This window comes from Choloepus didactylus, chromosome 12 (genome assembly GCF_015220235.1).
Source record: "Choloepus didactylus isolate mChoDid1 chromosome 12, mChoDid1.pri, whole genome shotgun sequence".
Taxonomy (NCBI): domain Eukaryota; kingdom Metazoa; phylum Chordata; class Mammalia; order Pilosa; family Megalonychidae; genus Choloepus; species Choloepus didactylus.
The window spans coordinates 2,965,915-2,982,858 of NC_051318.1; the positions used below are offsets into that span (position 1 = coordinate 2,965,915).

The 16,944-nt window shown below is 45.0% G+C and overlaps 1 pseudogene; it reads left to right on the plus strand.

Annotated features, from left to right (window-relative positions):
- The first annotated feature begins 14,154 nt into the window (after positions 1-14,154).
- Positions 14,155-14,874, plus strand: LOC119507247 (annotated as a pseudogene).
- The last annotated feature ends 2,070 nt before the right edge of the window (positions 14,875-16,944 follow it).

Below are 16,944 nucleotides of genomic sequence, written 5' to 3' on the forward strand. Positions count from 1 at the left end.
GGCCTTAAGACTGTAACTGTGTAACCAAATAAACCCCCTTTTATAAAAGCCAATCCATCTCTGGTGTTTTGCATTCCGGCAGCATCAGCAAACCAGAACAGACAGGGTGAGGGAAAATCCTCCCACGGCTGGAGATATGGGAAAAGCAACTCACATCTACTTGTTGTGAGAAAAGAAGTGATCCCAGGTTAGAAGGTAAATATAAACTCATGGGTGGAGAATTGCCTGTCTGGCTGGTCGGGGCCTGGAAGGAGAAAGATTGGAAGACAGAGACGTGGAAGTCTGGGGTGGAGGCACATCAATAACATACACACACGGTCACAGAGGTGAAGGTCTTTGTATCTTCTGCAGAAGAAGCACTAAGCAACCAGATGGACAAAATGACCCAGCCAGCCTCAGGCATCCACCACCCCAGAGCTAGCGCCACAGGCACGTGAATGGAGCAGCCGAGGTGTGTGATACGGAGGCCGTGCGTGGGGCCGACAGCCTGAGCTCCCACCGGCCAGGCTGACTTAGCTCCTGCTCCCCCTGAAGGCCGAGCCCACCAGCAACAGAGGCCGAGGCCGGGCCCCTGCGTTGGCACCACCCCTCAAGGAGATCAACCACCTACACGGGACCCCGCCCTGCCTAAAAGGACTGGAGGAGGGATAGACACACGTCTGGACATGCTTGTCCTGTCCCCCGTGCCTCAGCCAGCACCACGCTCCGAGTGCTCACAGCCTGTTCACTTGACCAGCCAGGACCCGGGACACTGTACCAGACCAGATGACTCACCTGAGGGCAGAGGTGGCACGAGGGTGGGTCCATGACAGTGGGATCTACAGGTCGGATCACACGTCAAACCACACCTAAGCTGCCAGTGTTGCTAAAGAGTTGATGTGCCTGTTCAGAAGCAACCCACAAAGACGAGAGGACACCATCATCTGTGAAGCTGTACACACATTGAATCAAAGCACGTCATGTGGTCCCGTGCACTTAACAGGAAGACTGCGTGGGTATAGGAACCAGGGCGTGGAAGCAGGAATGCCGCCACTTACCTTCACTCCCGACCCCACAACTCTGAGCGCTGAGGGTAAGAGGCCCTGATTGCCAAAGGGGACGTGCTTTTGTCAGAGAACAAAACAAGTGTCCCTCTGAACTCCAACAGACAGCACTGCCAAGGGGATAATTGGCCCCATCATTGGAAGAGGTGGAGCCACTGTTTTAGTGATGGTGATGTTTGGCCCTTGGGGACCTCTCTAGGTTCTCTCTCACCCAAATGTGACAAGCACAGCAAACTTGGCCTGAAAAGGACATGGAGCCTGGGATGCAGACCCTTAAGTGAGAGTCTGGGGCTCCCCACCAGGTGGGCAACAAAACCAGCTAAGACAGTATGAAGTGGAAGGAAATCTGGAAAGGATGGTGGAGGAGAGAGATGAGGAGCACCTGCGGCCATCCAGCATCACCTGCAGCAGAGGTTGTTTCTTCCAACTAACCTTCCTCTTCTAAGTTTTCCTGAGGAACAGGTCCCCCAAATCCTGGAGGAGCTGCTGCCTAAAAGCACATGCAGAGGTGGACCTGAGCAGCGTACGATGCCCTACCTTGTACTCGGCTATTTCTCTGCACAGGATGGACACGCACAGGAGTAGACCCTGCTATACGTAGAGAAGTGCTGCCCAGATCCCCTCCAAAGAAGGGCTTACTTCCCAAGCTGCTGGGAGTCGTGAGATCCTTTGGGGTTTGCCTCAGCCGCCAAGAATCACTTCACCCAAGAGCGCACCTTCCCGGGGAAGTCCCACCAAGGATTGATTGCTGCAAGAGTCTAACACGGGGGACAACTCGGACAGGCTCTGTCTGCTCCAGAGCACCCCTCAGAGCTGGCTGAGCCTTTGCCGGCCCTGCATTGCCCTTTGACCTCTTCTTCTGTCCAATCCTGCCTCCTTGCCCTCCCTTCATGGAGGCCAATCCCTTATAAATATCCTGCCCACCAAACTTTTCCTCAACTGCTTCTGAAGGATCCAACCTATGACAGTCATTTAAAAATGCCAGGAATAAATCCAGCAAAACACATGTAAAACTTCTGGTGGTGGACTGAGTTACGTGCCACAGGAAAAAGTGTGTTCTTAATCTTAATGCCCATTCCTGTGGGTGTGAGCCCATCATCAACAGGACCGCGTGAAGATGTTTTTAGTTAAGGCATGGCCCAACCGATGAGGGAGGAGCTTAAACCAGATTGCTAGAGGCCCTGTAAGGAGAGACAGGAGAGGAAATCCCCATGTGACAAGACCAAAGACATGAGCCAAGGAACCCAAGTTTCGCTAGCACCAGAGCAATGCTAACCACTGCAGGAAACAAGACTTCTGGCCTCTGAAAGCGTGAGACACAAATCCCCGTTCCTTAGCCAGCCCATTGTGTGGCCTTTGGCATAGCAGCTCAGGCAAACTAAGACACTTCCTCACAGAAAAATACAAAACATTATTTTGAGAAATTAAGGAAGGTGAAATGAATGGAGGAATATTTTGTGTTCATAGATTGAGAGAGTCAGTATTTTACCAATGCCCATTGTCCCCAAATTGATCTAGATAGGTAACACAATTCCAATAAATATCTCAGTAATTTGTGTTTGTAAAAATTGACAAGCTTTTTCTAACATTTCTATGGGAATACAAGAGGACAAAAATTGCCTGCTCCCACCCTCCCCCCTCCCCTGACAAATGAAGAAATAAAGAAGAAAGTAGGGAAACGTATGATGCCGGAAATCTCAAAGTATAAGACCATGGCAATGAAGAGAAGGCAGTAATGGCAAAAGGATGGGCGAATGGACCAGTGGAGCTGAGCAGAGCATCCAGAAGCAACACACAGGCCCGTGACCTGTGACAGGTGCTGACCTGAGACAGGTGCTCTGTGGATGGAGGCTGATCTGCTCCATATGTGGGTTCCTACTCGATCGGCTTCCCTACGGAGAGAAAATGAATTTAACACCTACCTCACCTCATGCTCGAAAATCAATTCTAGATTAACTGTAGATATAAATGCAAAAGATGAAAGAGTAAAACTTCTAGAAAATAACAAAGATGAAATTTTTCACGACCTTGAGGTAGGCAAAGATTTCTTAAACAAGACACCCATGTAGGAACTCAAAACACGAACCATAAAGAAACTTCTGTTCATCAAAAGACACTATTAAGACTGTAGAAAAGCATGGCACAGAGTGGGAGAAGATATGACCAACAAAGGATTTAATTCCAAATATACAGAGAATGCCTATAAATCAGTAAGAAAAAGACAAACCCAATAGGAAACTTGGCAAAAAGTTTTGAGTCATTTCAAAAGAAGAGAGATACACAAATAACCATTAAACATATGAACAGGTGTGAAATCTTATTGGTCATTTGGTAACAAGTGGCAACAAGTTACCATGTCACACCCATGAAAGCCTAAAACTGAAAAGATTGACAATCCCAAATGTTGAGGAGGCCTGGGGAAACTGGAATTCTCATATCTGGCTGATCAGAGCATAACGTGGCCCAACCACTTTGCAAAACATTCAGTAATATCATGTGCATCCGAAATACAGCAATTCTAGTTTGATACCCAACAGAAATGCACAGAAATAATCATCAAAATACTATACACACAGGATCATAGAGCCTTAGTCAGAATAGCTCAAAAGTAGAACCAACCCAAATACCCACTGGCAGTAGAATGGATAAACAAGTTTTCTATATTCCTATAGAGGAGTTCTAGACTATGATTTTAAAAATGACAAACTGTAGCCACTTACAATAAAATGCCTGCATCTCAGAAACTTGATTTTGAACAAAGCAAGACCAGTAAAAAGTACATATTCCATAATTCCATGCATATTAAGCTTAAAAATCTGGATCGAGGCTCTTGATGGAGAGGAGTGGTGGTTACTGGAGGGGCAATAATTGCTAATAATTGTTCTACTTCTTGTCCTGGGTGTTAGCAATATGGATGAGTTCACTCCGGTAATGTACTGAGCTGTCTACTTATCTATGTCCTTACTTAAAAAATAAGTGACATGCCCAGCACAATGCCAGATAAAAGTTAGTCCAGTTGCCTGTTGCTTTGACTTACAGGCTTTCACTTGCCAGGCACACAGTCCAGTGAGAGAGTGGGAGAGCCAGACCAGGAATAGAAAATAAAAGCCGCCCATCCCCAGGTGCCAGGGAGGGCCGCCGAGCAGGGCATGAGGCCGTGCGGTCACACCAGGAGGTCACCACCCCTGGCACGGCAGTGTGTGCCCAGGTGCCGGCTCGCTTCGTGGAATGTTCCGCTCGCTCCCCGAGGCTGCAGACCCAAATGCAAACCTCTGTCTCCAGGATTACTTCCTGTACTGGGCCTCGGGTTTTACTTTGGCTGCTGAGCTGGCACAGCCACTGCCTCCGCTCTCTCAGGGGAAGGCTGGCCAATGCACCATTTATGAGCTTCTCATTTCTGTAAGTGGACGAACCTGGCCAGCACCACGGCCCGAAGTGCTTTTACGAGTCCAAGGACCATCCGCTGCGGGCACGTTCTTCGCAGGGGAAAGTCTGGCTTCCCGATGGCTGGGTTCAGCCAGACGGGTGTCCTGCCAGGTTCACAGAGAAAGAGCGGATTTTCTGACAGTGGCGTGAGGCGCAATCCCATCCAGGGATGGCTTCTGAGGAGTGCTTGCAGTTGGCAAGACCCCGCAGAGAGCAGGCCAAGCCAAACACCGAGTGGAAAACTCCACTCAGACGGGAGCGTGGCCCAGACCACATGTGCAGCTGCGTCTGCCAGGGACGGGCGGCGGCCGGCAGAGCCACACACGCCCGTTGACGATGCGCCCAGCCAGGTGGGCGGGAGGTGCGGGGCCTGGGACGCCGTCCAGCCTAGTCAGAAGAGAGCACACTGCGCGTTGCCAGGACTTTGTAAGGCAGGAGACATTTGGACTGTGGCTTTGAGGAAATATTTTGACCCATACGTCTAAATATTTTGCCTTTGAGGCTAGGAGAGCAGAAACCGGTGTATTAGTTAGGGTTTTCTAGGGGAAATAGAACCAACAAGAGATATCTGTAAATATAAGATTTTATAAAAGTGTCTCATGCAGCCACGAAGATACAGGAGTCCAAATTCCATCAGGCAGGATGCACAAGTCCAAATTCCGTAGCGCAGGCAGTGAACTGACAACTCCGATGAAGGTGTTCAATGAGCTCCTCAGGAAATGCTTCGCTGGCCAGCCAAAGAAGAAGTGAAGGTCCTCTCTCTCTCCCTTAAAAGTCTTCTACTCGTTGGATTAAATCCAGCTGATCGAATTCTCTCATTGTGGAAGACACACCCACTGTTGATGTCATCAGTCACAGATGCAGTGAATTGCCTGATGATTTAATAAACCAGCCTTGTGGTTTATTAACCAGCCACAAATGTCCTTGCAGTAACAGTTAGGCCAGTGCTTGCTTGACCAGACACCCAGACACCATCACCTGGCCAAGGTGACACATGAACCCAACCATCATACCTGGTGTTCACCTTGCAACACAATTCTGACCAACTACCCAGAGATTTCACAGGGTAAGAGCACACATACCTCCACACCACACTGCTCTCACCATAGACACTAACCATAAATTCAGGGGTTCCCAGGCCCACCGCACTTCCTTCTAACTGGCTACAAATTTGGGGGATCCCACCAGCCCCTCAGTTTCAATAATTCACTAGAACTCTGGGAAGTGCTATACTTAGGACTACAGTTTTATTGTCATGGAAAAGATGCAAATAAGAAGGAGCCAAAAGAAGAGACATGTGGGCGTCTGGGAGGGCCCCAGCTGCAAAGTGCCCACGTCCTCCTCGGTGGGCCGCCTAGAACCCCTTCTCCCGTGAGACCCAGAAAGAAGAGAGGAGAACAGACACCAAAAAAAGAGATTCACCTTCCTGGCCAGGCCTGTGAGGGAATGTTTCTGATGGGAAAGGACACCAGAGACTTGAAAGTGATCATTTCACCTCTAAGGAATTCACTTAATAATGGGCTGCACGTTAGCAACGGGGCGATGGGGCTCTGAGCGGGGCTGCGAGGAAACGGCCCAGCTTCCGACGCCACACTCCGCACGGTAAGGGCGGCTCCAAGCTAAGAGCTGTTTGGAACTGGCAACTCATACAGTCAATTTTTTAAAAACCAAACAGAATTTGAGTGCTCTGGCGAGACTGCTGAGGGACAGAGGTTTGTGAGGAAAGTTAGAGCGATATCAAGCAAACTGGGAAATCCCCGGCTCTGGAAGCTGATTGCAACGGGAAAGGAAATCGTTAGCCGAGTTAAACTGGGGACCTCTTGTATCTGTGCCAGCTGTTCTGGTTGAGGTCAGGGCACGTGCCCTGTACTAGGTCAGGATGAGGCTGGGACCCACAATTCCACGGCTTGAACCTTACACCTTCCAGGATCCCCTTCGCCCCCATCATCCACTTTCCCACATGCTGCCCCCGTGCCTCAGGGTGCCCACTGAATTGTGAAGCTCAGCCCTTTTACTCCTCTTCGGAGAATTAAAATTAAATTTTTAAAAATATCCCCTCACACCGATCATTAGGAGCAGAGGAGATTTTATTGAAGCTTTCAGAAGAGTAGAAGGGTACGGCATAGGTCAAATTTTAATATCCATCTTTCAGACACCATCTTACTCAAAACGTCTCTGTCGAGCATGGGATTTGGGGTCCTTCCTCGGCCCCTCCACAGCCCACCCCTTATCTGGTCTCCCAATCTTACATCTTCCTGCCACCTGCTCTTGCTTCCCACCGACCTTCGTTTTCTCCTCTCTTCCTTTCCCTTCCATCTCAGGAAAAGCAAAATGTCCTTTCTTGTTTCGGGGTTCACAATACAGTGATTGTCTTTTGCTGCCGGAGCACGTTCTTAAGGTCCCCCCATTCAACCGAAGCGCTTACTCGAGCATTTTTCTCCCCCAGTAGTTCCTAACTAAAGTAAAGGAAAAGAGGAAGGGGTGATAGTTATAACTGAGTATGAGCAATTACCCCTGGCAGGCCATTCATTTAAAAAGAAATGTGTTTTTAAAAGTGAATTTTTAAATGTGCTATGCTTTTCATATTCATACTTGTTTTAGAAGCAAATTCCTTAATCTGTTGACAGTACGTATCTGGTTCACAATGGTTCTGAGGGGTCAGAACCAAAGCCCCTGACGTGACGTCCTGAACAGTGATGAAGAGCAGGACATCGGGGGCCAGTCGGTGGGGACTGGGGTCCCAGCTCCTCCTCCACCGGAAGCCAATTCCGCAGCGTCCCTGACCTCAAGGCCTCATACGCAGACGTAATGATGATGATGGCTTCCACCTCACAGGGCTATCAAGGGATAAAAACGAGTTAATGCCTTTAAAGCCCTGAGAACATTGCTGAGTTGGATGCTAGCTCTTGCTAGAATGATCTCGACTCAACCACAGGCATGACGGCAAAGTCCTCCTCACTTCTCTGAGCACCTGAGGGTTTTGTTATTTTTGACCCAGTTGCTTTGTGATGACTCCTCTGTGGCTGAAACAGAACATAATTTATGTGCCTACCATGATTCATCAGTTCTATAGGAGTATTTGCTCTAGACCTTGAGTGCATTTTAGCATCCTGGAGTCCACCCTGGTGGACTGAGTTCATATTAATTAGTTTGAAAATGCCGGCTTCATTGATAACAATTGCGTGTGCATATATTTTGAACTTGGTATATGACACCTTAGGAGACTCACCCCAAAACTCTATCTATCAGCTAGTGTTTGCCTTTTTCTACCTCACCATTTCTGGAAATATTCTGATTTCTGTTTCTATGGGTTTTCACTGTCCAGGCCATAATATATGTGTGTGTATATGTGTGTGTGTGTGTGTGTGTATGTGTATATATATACACATACATATACGAAAGGTAAATTAATGTTAGACTCATGAAGTTGCCCCTATACCCATGGTAAAGAATATATTTCTGCATTTTTTGTTTTCCATAATTTCCAGTATAAAACATGCCAGCAAATACAAAAGAATATTTTTAGTTGTCATTTTAAAGCTCTTGGAAAATGTGGACATACTTTAGGATGAGATTTTTCTCTCGTATTTTCCATTTTACTTGAAAATTAGTTTATTTGCGTGGGCAAGGGTTAAAGGAAGGTTAACTTGTAATGGCTATTTTAGCTATTTTTCATCTCAGTGAGAAACTCAAGGATTAGAAACTACTTCCCAGACCTGTGGGTGACACTATCTCCTCGTTGCTCTTCTCATGTTTCTCCCTTTTGCCCCCGGGTGTACACACACCCCACCTTAAAGCTGGTTCCCAGACTCGCAGTGTTCCCAGGAGACCAATTTCCCCAACTGAGGGAAGTCATCCAAAAGGAAAAAGAGGAGATGATTTTAGGCCTCTGATTCTTTTTTGAAGAGCAAAATCTGGGGCTTGGGCTGCCTCCAAACACCTACACCTAAGTAGTAAGAGTTTTGTGGCTCTCTAACAAACCATAGCTCAACAAAATGAATCTTTTCATTTTTACAGGATAATTTTCATGGAAATGTGCTTGATATATTCTGGTTCTGCGTATCCATGAATAAAGCAATGCATGAGGATATAGAAATATAGACATAAACAACTGGTCTTCTATAATAGTAGAGAATAACCAACAGTGTTTGAAGAAACCAGAAAGAAACAACAACAAAAGTACACAAGCTGTGGTTTAAGACGGTAAATTTGGACTCCCCTGTTACATCGCCAGGCCAGCAACCCTCACACCTCACTCTGATGCCCACACCGAGCAGTGCACATGGAGCTCCTGCTCTGTGACGAGTGGCAGAGAGAGTTCGTGGTTGGGGGTCTAAGACGATGAGGGGGAGGAAGGCGGGGATGCTGTGACGTCTGTTCCCGTTAGAACTCTTGGTCTATGGGTAAGTCCCTGTGACCAGTGGGGTGAGGTCCAAGAAATGATTAAACTCTTTTTCATAAATGATTCTGTAAGATATTGGACCCACGAAGAAGTTCTCCAGGACTTCACGTTTTGAAACTTCAAGGCATATTTGAGTAGGAGACCGTTCTTTCCACCACTGCCTGGAACCCTACAACACGTTGGCAGCCCCAGAGCTGCAGCTTCAGAAGCATCTGGAGATATTTTTCTTGGAGTAGAATGAGTGTTCCCGTGATGGGTGGTGGCAATAAGTAGCCTGGTTAGCAATTATGGATATTTGGGAGCTAGAACATAAGATTAGGAAGATTGTACACCAAGTGACAACTACATCTAAAGAACAAATTGTGGGTGTATTTGAGGCACCGTATCAGAGATATATGGAAATAACGGGGTGGGGGGATGGAGGGTGCTGTGAGAGGGATGGATCTATTGGGCAGAGAGAGGCCAGAAGTCAGCACACACATGGACTAAACATATATTGGGGTTTTAGAAAGCTAACAAATGAAACCACATTTTCCCTTCCCAACTTCAGAAATGATTGAGAAATAGAAGCGTGAGTTAGGCAAGTGGAAATCAAAATACCAATTTCATTACTAATGTGGATTGGGGGCTATGGCTTGGATACGTGGATTGGCTATGGCAGTTTTCAGAGGTTTCCTCAAATTAAACAGTTGCCATCCAGTCAAGGCCAGTGCTGGAAGGGAAGACCTCCTTGGAGGGGAGCCTGGAACGGGAGGTACTTCAGTTTCCCGGCTGCTAAAACAAGTACCATACCATGGGTTTGCTTAAACAGCAGGAACTTACTGGCTCGCAGTTTTGTGGCTGCAGAAGTCCAAGACCGAGGTGTCAGCAGGCGATGCTTTCCCCCTGAAGGCCGGTGCTCTGGGGCTCGCTGCTGGCCACTGTTGGTCCTTCGCTTTTCCATCACATGGTGATGCACACGGCAGCTGAGTCTCCTTTTTCTGCCAAGCCCCACTGACTTCCGGCTTCTGGCTGCCCCCCATGGCTTCTCTCTCTCTCTGAATTCCATTCTCCTTGTAAAGGGCTCCAGTAATCTGGATGAAAACCCAGCCCGATTCAGTTGGGCCACACTTAACTGAAGTGCATCTTCATGAGATCCAATATGTGGACCAAGGCAAAGAACATGTCCAAACCGGGGCACACAGGTCAATCTAACACAGAAGGTTTGGGCAGAGTGTTGCTGTCTGCAGGTGCATTCAGAGAAAAGGAAAGAATCAAGCTAATGTGCAAAATCTCTCCTTCCAAACTCACCAGTCACCTTGGAGCAGTGAGGAAAGGACAGGGTGAGGCACCAGGAGGTCTGCTCTAGTGCATTTCCCTCCACATGGAAAGCTGAAGTGTGAAGTGGAGAGGCTGTTCCCCTCCTCTGACGATGTGCAAAGAGCCGGCCCTGGGCGGTGGTGTGGAGCCTGTACACGGAGCAGTGCACTACACCCCATGAACCTGGTAGCAATAGGATTAAATGAATAGCCCATAAATATGTGTCTTTCTCACTCCCAAAACCAAGTATAGACTGAATATATATTCATTCCTATTCTGCCTTTTTCAAAGATCCACAGGAAGAAATGTGCTTCCCAAAAATAACAATCAGTGGTAAATAAAGCAGTATACTAACTCCACAATTATGAAGGGGATTTGGAAAAAGATTTCCTTGTGCCATTTAGATGATCCACAGAGGTGGGGAGGTTGGCAGCTGTAAATATTGAGTTCAGATTCAAAATCACTTTCATGAAGGGCCTATTGTATCAGACTCTACACTAATGCTTTCACAGTGGTTTCATTTCACATAATTTAACCCTTAAAACAACCACTCTACAAGAGGAAAAACTGAGGCCCACAAGGGTAAGTGTCTTGTTCATGGAATCATTAAAAAGAAGAGGTAGAATGAAATTTTAAACCAAGTACTACCCATGCTCCAGCTCCCACCACAGCACCCCACTGCACACACCATCAGCAGAGATGAGGACAATTATAACCTTTACAAACTAGATTTTGTGGACAAATGTCAAAAACCTATGCTACTTTGAATTATACTATTAAAAATCTATTCAAAAAAAAAGTCTTCTATTCAATGTCATAATTTGTTCTTCTAAAACCAATTTTAAAGGATTTGCTTAATCATCTTCAAGGAATCTTTTTGGGGAACAATTAAAGGAGCAACAGCTATATGACTAGTATAGCACTAGATGGTCTTTGTCCCCCTTTAAGTCATTGTGTAGATGTTCTTAATCAAACCCAAATCTTGAAACTTTTACCAAAATTAGAGAAATTTTCCTCTGACCCTGTACAGATGCAGGATAACTCAGTAATAGTTGCCCCCTTGCAGGCATTCAACACGAGGCATTTTAAAGGCTGGTGGAGATAATGGATGGATCCAAACCAAAATAAAGTCTCAAGCGGAAGAAAGCATCCTCCCTCTTTTGTGCAGCGATGGCTGGGAGAAGCCGTGCGGTGTGTTCTGAAGGTGTATCAGGAACCTTGCGGCTCAGCCTGCTCTAGTTGTTCCCAGAAGTTTCCTGGGCGGTTCTGGCAAACTGCCTCTCAGACTTGCTTTCCACCACACCACTTCCCGGAGCAATGGGGAACAAACGCCAGTGCCAGGCAAGTCCAAATCCCCCCAAGAGCCTCCCAGACATCTTGGCGCTTCCTGCCGCTTTCATTGGCAATCCCAAGATGTGGCGCGCTAGAGAGGCTTTGATTTGAGTTCAGCTAATGCAATAATTTGAAATTTTGATTGATTCGTTTTCAAAAGTATTTTTCATTTCCTAATTGGAGGCAGAAAATTATACCCTAAATTAAAAGAAAGAGGCTTTGTGTAGGTCTACCTTTAAACATAAATGGATAAGCAGTGATCTGAAGGGTATAATTTGAAAATTATCACAGAAGTCCAAATTATCTTAATATATTTTGCCCCACTTAACTACCTTTTTACTTGGCACTTTCTCACCTCTTTGATCCATCTAGCTTTATGTACTCAATGTAGGATGCTGTCATTTGAGGTAGAAAAGCAAATTATCTCTGCAAGGCTATTAAACACACATATTTCGTAGAGGGATTTAAGGGAGGGAAGTTTGTGGTAGGGGAGTCCACCTACAAGTGGAGATTCAGGGTGGATACGTTTATGAGGTGAGCCATTTACATCTTGGCAAGCAGAGATCGAGGGGAAGATATATACAGAGCACTGAAGTGGAAAACATCATCTCAAGCCTATTACTTTGTGACTTTGAAAGAGCCAGGTCCAGTTTAACATCTCAAACTCAATGTATATTATCTCAGGGTTCAGGGTACCTCCTGGAAATGGTCCATTCAACAGCATATAGCCCCAAAAGGAAACCAAAACATCCTACTTTCCCTAGATCAACTCCATCATCTGAAAGACGGCCATCTAGTTCCCATAGAGGTGTGCGCTAGGGAGCACATTCAGAGCATCAAACAATAAGTCAGATGAAGAGGACTTCTGGAGACGCAGAGAGTGGACCTCCAAAACTCTACATGCAATGAGAGCATGTCAAAAATTAGTTTAAAAAATCATTGTTTTCAATACTCTGAAAATTAATTGAAGGCTTGAAACAATCTCAAGGGTGTTTATTTAAGAAAAAAGACTGCATCTCAGTAAGAACAGCTAGCTCATGATATTTTAACTTGCCATCTTTCCATCACCCCTACCCAGTTTCACAGTCACCATGAAAACCAGCAGTCTCACCACTCTGGTTACCTGTGAAAGCCACAGGAGGGGTCAGCACAGGTGTGGAACTCCCAAAAAGCCCCATTCCCAGACAGTTGTCATCATTTGACCTGCCTAGCAGATCCCGGGAGCTCCTCACTCTTGGGGCTCACCTGTGTCCACATGGACTCAGAGCCCACACCCGGCAAACAGGCTTTTCCTCTGGGCACTTGTCAGAAACAGTCAGCAGCAGCTGTTCATCATCACAGCTGACTGAGGCAGGGATAGCAGTTAGGGCCAACAAGTAGCTGACAAAAAAACTTAGAGGAAAAAGCTGGGAACAAGGTGCTCATAGGCATCTGCAAAAGCTCTGGAATATTCCTAGGAGCTGAGTTCACAGCATGTGCAGAGCTGCATGTCTGCCCAGGAAAGACCTGGGAGGGCCCAAACTTCTCCCCTCAGGCCGACCCTGAGTCTCTGCTCAGGTGGGAATTAAGACCAAGGCACAGCTTTGAACTGCTGGGACACTGAAAGCAAAGTCTGGGAGGATTAGTGATTCCAGGCACTGAAGGAAGCCTCTGCCCAATTGTCAGGTAACCAAGCAGAGACTTCAGAGGCAACAAACCACTGAAGTAAAGACTTTTCAGAATTTGTTCAGGATAGTCCCCAAACAAACCACAACAGCACATCTTAGGTAGGAGGTGTAATTCCAGAGTTGCCTCATTGTATTACCCAAAATGTCCAGTTTTCAACCAAAAAAAAAAATTACAAGACATGCAAAGAAACAGAAAAGTATGGCCCATGTACAGGAAAAAAAGCAGTCAATAGAAACTGTCCCTGAGAAGCCTGGATACTGGTTTTACTAGACAACAGACTTTTAAGTAGCTATTATAAAGAACTCTAGGAAACAGCCTAAAGAACGAGAGGTAAGTATGGTAACGATGTCTCATCAAATAGATATATTAATAATAAAATAGAAATTATATTTAAAAGAACCAAATAGAAATCCTGAATTTGAAAAATACAATAATTGAATTGAAAATTCACCAAAGGAACACAACAGCAGATTAAAGCCGGCAGAAGAAAGAACTGATTTGCTTGACAATAGGCTCATTGAGGTTATCCAGACTGAGGAAAAAGAAGAAAAAAGAATGAAGAAAAATGAAAAGAGCCTCAGAGACAAACAAACCAACATACATATAATGGGAGTCCCAAAAGGAGAGGAGAGTGACGGGACAAACAGAATATTTAAATAAATAAAGTCTGAAATCTTCCTAAATTTGATGCAAAACATTAATCTACAAACCCACAAAGTTCAACAAAATCCAAGTAGGAGGCAGAAGAAATACCATTCCAGTTGCCACCACTTCGAGATTTCTTACTCTTTTCCTCTTCACCTTAAATTAAGGTGTCTTTCATGAATAAGCAAAAACAGCAAAAAAACAATGCTATCAGGCCAGTGTTTTGAACTATGAAAGCAAGATGAAAAAGAGAGGTTTGACCCTACTCATTTTCAGGACTGTCTTATTCAAGCCTTAACTGAAGCTGGTACTGCTTTGGATTAGTAGCAAAGTTTCTTGATGCTTCTGGAGCAAAACTTGATCATCGCTGATCTGCAGAAACACTCTTTGACATTCTGGTGGCCCGTGGAATGCTGGCCCCAGGTGGTGCACTGGCAGATGACATTGTGCATGCAGACTCTGTGTGTTTGCAGCACAAGAAGACCTAGAGATCATGCAAGCATTTTCTCAGGTTTTTAACAAGTTAATCAGGTGCTACTAATACCTGGAGAAAGGTTTTGAAGATGAAGTTAAAAAGCTGCTGCTGTTCTTAATTAAAGGGTCTCTCAGAGCTGGAAAGGAACAAGCTTGCTAAGTTACCTAGTGTTCTCCTGGCTAACGGGACACTTAATGCATCCATTCTTGATAGCCTTTATAGTGAGCTTTTGGTTAAAAACGGGGTTGCAACAGCTTTTATTGTAAAGTTCTTTAAATCATGGTTAAATGAAAAGATGCAATATCTACAGGTCTTTGGAATGTCAGCATGGATAACAGACTGATGGAACTTTTTCCTGCAAATAAGCAAAGCATCAAACACTTCACAAAGTATTTTACTGAGGTTGGCTTGAACAGAGCTTTCAGAATATGTTTGGAATCAGCAAACCACAGGAGCTCATAAAGAGCTCCAGAAAAAACTTCAAGAACAGATGTCCCTTGGTGATCCATTTAAGGATATCATTTCATATGTCAGGGAGGAGATGAAAAGAAACAACATCCCAGAACCAGTTGTCATTGGAATAGTCCAGTCAAGTGTAATGAGCATTGTGGAATGGAACAAAAAAGAGGAGCTTGTAGCAGAGCAAGCCATGAGCACTTGAAGCAATACAGCCCTCTGCTTGCTGCCTTCTCTACTCAAGGCCAGTCTGAGCTGACTCTGTTACTCAAGACTCCGGAGTATTGCTATGACAACACTCATTTCATGAAAGCCTTCCAGGGAATAGTGGTGCTTTTTTATAAAGCTGAAGTCCTGAGTGAAGAGCCCATCCTGAAATGGTATAAAGACGCACATGTTGCAAAGGGAAATAGTGTCTTCTTTGAGCAAGTGAAAAAGTTTGTAGAGTGGCTCAAAATGTTGAAGAAGAATCTGAGTCTGAAGCTGAAGAAGGCATGGAATTTTGAAACTACACCCTCAGTAAAGCAAACAGGAGTTGTGGATAAAATGTCATGTCTCCCCAGGGGAGTGAATCTCCCTGGCAACGTGGAATATGACTCCTGGGGAGGAATGTAGACCCAGCATCGTGGGACGGAGAACATCTTCTTGACCAAAAGGGGGATGTGAAAGGAAATGAAATAAGCTTCAGTAGCAGAGAGATTCCAAAAGGAGCCGAGAGGTCACTCTGGTGGGCACTCTTACGCACACTTTAGACAACCCTTTTTAGGTTCTAAAGAATTGGGGTAGCTGGTGGTGGATACCTGAAACTATCAAACTACAACCCAGAACCCATGAATCTCGAAGACAGTTGTATAAAAATGTAGCTTATGAGGGGTGACAGTGGGATTGGGAAAGCCATAAGGACCACACTCCCCTTTGTCTAGTTTATGGATGGATGAGTAGAAAAATAGGGGAAGGAAACAAACAGACAAAGGTACCAAGTGTTCTTTTTTACTTCAATTGCTCTTTTTCACTTTAATTATTATTCTTGTTATTCTTGTGTGTGTGCTAATGAAGGTGTCAGGGATTGATTTGGGTGATGAATGTACAACTATGTAATGGTACTGTAAACAATCGAAAGTACGATTTGTTTTGTATGACTGCATGGTATGTGAATATATCTCAATAAAATGAAGATTAAAAAATAAATAAAAAAAAATGTCATGTCTCACGTGTCCTGGTTCTTGCATCTTCATACCTCCCTATATCAAGCATGATATAAGGGCTTTCATGGCAAATTTTATTGTAACTGTTTCTATGTTGGTTTTAGTTTCCAAAACCATGTTTTATAGCTACAGGAGTTATAGGTCTGAATCTAATGCTACATTTGTCTTTTCAATTATCTTCTACCTCTGTATTTTCTCCTGTAATAATGTAATTTAAGGCCTTCCACAGGGAGTGGTTTACTTTATTCCCTGGGTTTTCTATATAAACAGCTTTCAAGAAATGATTTGGTTAAAAACAGTTTCTTATAAAAATTCTGGTTGAAAAAATTCTGTTTGCAAAAAATATCAAAAATCAATATGTGTCGGGGACTTGCCCTTGGGAGGACAGTTGCCTCAAAGGAGAGGCTAACCCTGCCTGTAATTGTGCCTAAGAGTCTCTCCCTAAATCCCTCTTTGTTGCTCAGATGTGGCCAATCTCTCTCTAAGCCAACTTGGCAAGTGAAATCACTGCCCTCCCCCCTACATGGGATCAGACACCCAGGGGAGTGAATCTCCCTGGCAACGTGGAATATGACTCCCGGGGAGGAATCTAGACCCAGCACCGTGGAATGGAGAACATCTTCTTGACCAAAAGGGGGGTGTGAAATGAAATGGCTGAGAGATTCCAAAAGGTGCCGAGAGGTCACTCTGGTGGGCACTCTTACACACAATGTAGACAACCCTTTTTAGGTTCTAATGAATTGGAATAGCTAGCAGTAAATACCTGAAACTATCAAACTACAACCCAGAATGCTTGAATCTTGAAGATGATTGTATAACAATGTAGTATATGAGGGGTGACAATATGATTGGGAAAGCCATATGGACCACACTCCCCTTTGTCCAGTGTATGGATGGATGAGTGGAGAGGCGGGGGCAAAAAATAAATAAATAAATAAATAAATAAATAAATAAATAAATAAATAAATAGAAAACACCCAGTGTTCTTTTTCA